This window comes from Primulina huaijiensis, chromosome 4 (assembly GCF_012295235.1).
Source record: "Primulina huaijiensis isolate GDHJ02 chromosome 4, ASM1229523v2, whole genome shotgun sequence".
Taxonomy (NCBI): Eukaryota; Viridiplantae; Streptophyta; class Magnoliopsida; order Lamiales; family Gesneriaceae; genus Primulina; species Primulina huaijiensis.
In genome coordinates this window covers 854,721-857,465 of record NC_133309.1, presented here as the reverse complement: position 1 = coordinate 857,465, position 2,745 = coordinate 854,721, and positions in this window count along the sequence as shown.

The window sequence follows — 2,745 nt, the reverse complement described above, 5'->3', positions numbered from 1 at the left end:
TTGCATAGATGAGAACCACATCCGGTATCCAATACCCAAGAAGAGGAATTAATAGAAACATTAACTTCAATATAAAACATACCATGGCCAGAACGCTTCTGGGCAAGATACTCCGCGCAATTACGCCTCCAATGTCCAGGCTTGTTGCAGTGGAAACAGATTTGTTCTGACTTGTCAGGCTTTGTAGGCCCCGGATTTGGTTTCTTGTATGGCTTCTTGTTGTGCTTGTTCTTCTTTGGAGGGGCAGAACGTTTCTTGCCTTTATTTGGGGCTCCCTTTTTCGTACTATACGAAGAACCCACCAGAAGAACAGGCTTTTCCTTTTTAATTGTGGCCTCATAATTAGTGAGCATATTGACCAACTCTTCAAGGGTGGCCTCAAGCTTATTCATATTAAAATTAACCACAAATCCATCGAACGAGGCAGGTAAAGACAGCAATAGAATATCAGTCGAGAGCTCACTAGGCATAACCAAGTCGAGTCCCACCAACTTCTCGATGAGCCCAATCATCCTAACACCATGCTCATGGACCGAAGCCCCCTCTCGCAAGCGTGTAGTCATGAGTTCTTTAACAGTAGCATGTCTCTCTGAACGAGTTTGTACAGCATACAATTCTTTCAGATGAAGGTGAATGTCAGCAGCATTCACCGCCTCCTCGAACCTCCTCTGAAGTTCATTCGACATAGAAGCCAACATGTAGCTCTTAGCTTGGAGATCATGATCCCAATGTTTCTCAAGCTTAGCTAATTCAGTCCTACTGATATCAGGAGCCGCCTCCTTAGGTGGCTTCTTATCAAGCACATACGCAATCCTTTCGGAGTTCAGAACAATCTTTAAGTTTCGAAACCAGTCATGATAGTTAGGGCCAGTCAATTTGTTTTGATCGAGAATGATTGAAAGCGGGTTACGAGTAGTCATCGTAAATATACTGAAAATGGAAAAACAGATAATGGTTACTGATAATTTTAAAATAATTCTAAGATATAAAATATGGATTTTTATTTTATAAATTTCCTCCCACTATTTTGACATTTCCACCACCCTCTGATGAAAAAGGGAAATCGTATTTCCTTAGTAGGCACGTAGAGTCCAATTAGCCAATTATAATCCCGAATAATATCAGCCAATTATAATTTCTAAAAGGTAGAATCCAATTGCATCCCCATGCAACCTCCGCGTGTTTTGCCTCACGTTTAATAAGGACCCAATAATATGACGCCGTTTATTTTCACGTGTCAAACCAACCCATCAATATTGAATTGTAGTAGACGGTCGCCATGAGTTCCCCCAATAATATGAGCCGAAGTCATGGGAGTTCCACTCAATTCACATCATATGTCCGGTGGAAGTCACAGCTTTCCGGCGTACAGGTCTCCCCAATAATATGAGCCAGACACTGTCCGCGGGTAGCGATCAACATGCAACCACGGTTGATGGAAGGCAAGGAAAAATTAAACTCTTTTAATTTTTACTTTTCCGGTTTGATATAAATCTTGAATCTTATTCAAAATGAGGGATTTTAATTTTAAAATTGTCTCATCATTTTAATTTAAAAATCGCGTGCCACGAGTTTGTATGTTTGCCGGATTCATGCAACTATATTATTTAATAATATACATACATGCATACTACTATATATCACATATATCATAATATGACATTCAACAATAAATAAGGATGATCGATCGCCAACACTATTAGATCCATGTGAGCCATACATGGATCCAGGTCCAAAACCTAGGTGAATGCAGGGATGCAAATGCAACTATTACAAAAGCTTCCAATATTTTACATGTCTTCATCTTGTTCATCGGGTCCACCATCTTCCAGTCTTGATCTCCCACTATTTCTAATAATTACATTTAAATAGCCATGGCACATAAGGGATACATCTCATGGGGGTGGGAACGGGCCATAAACCAGGCCCACTTTAATAATATCAAATATTATAAAAATGAATAAAAACAGTAAAATATCCTAACATACACCTAACACATTGGTCAAGGCTCTCGATCATCCTTCATGCATTTAATATCAAATATTAACATCAATTAATTAAATAAATTTAATTAACTGATAAATCATATATCTAATAATTTTATCACTAACCACCACAATTATTAAAGCATTTAATAAATTAAATAAACACATTTATTTAATTTCCAAATAAATCAATAATAATTGATTTCTTGTAAAACTCATTTTTACCATAAATAATTAAAATCACATTCTAATTATTTATTTTACAAGAAAATTATTAATTTTCCAAAAATTAATTTTTCAAAAATAAATTTGACTAATTTTCATAAAATATCAATTTAATCCAAAGTTTTTGAAAAATCAGAAAATCGCACCCTAGGCCCAAACAATTCAAGCCCAATAATCAGCACAGTGTCCGAGACCTTCCCGGACAGCCGCCCGCGCCGCCCGCCCGCCGCCCGATCGTATCGGGCACTAGCGGGCGCGCTGTGCGCGCCCTGCGCGAACAGGCGTGCGGACGCCGTGCGCACTCTGCGCGCTGGCGTGCCGGACGCCGCGCGCGCTGGCGTGCGGGACGCCGTGCGCGCGCTGCCCGCTGGCGTGCGGGACGCTGCGCGGTGCGCGCCCGACGCCGCGCGCGAGAGCTGCGCGCCACCGTGCGCGGCCCTGCGCGCACGGACTGCCCGGAACAGTTCCAGGCAGATTCGAAAATAATTTATTTTTTTTTTATTTCTGGAAAAATAAATTTTTATGGTGCATCAAT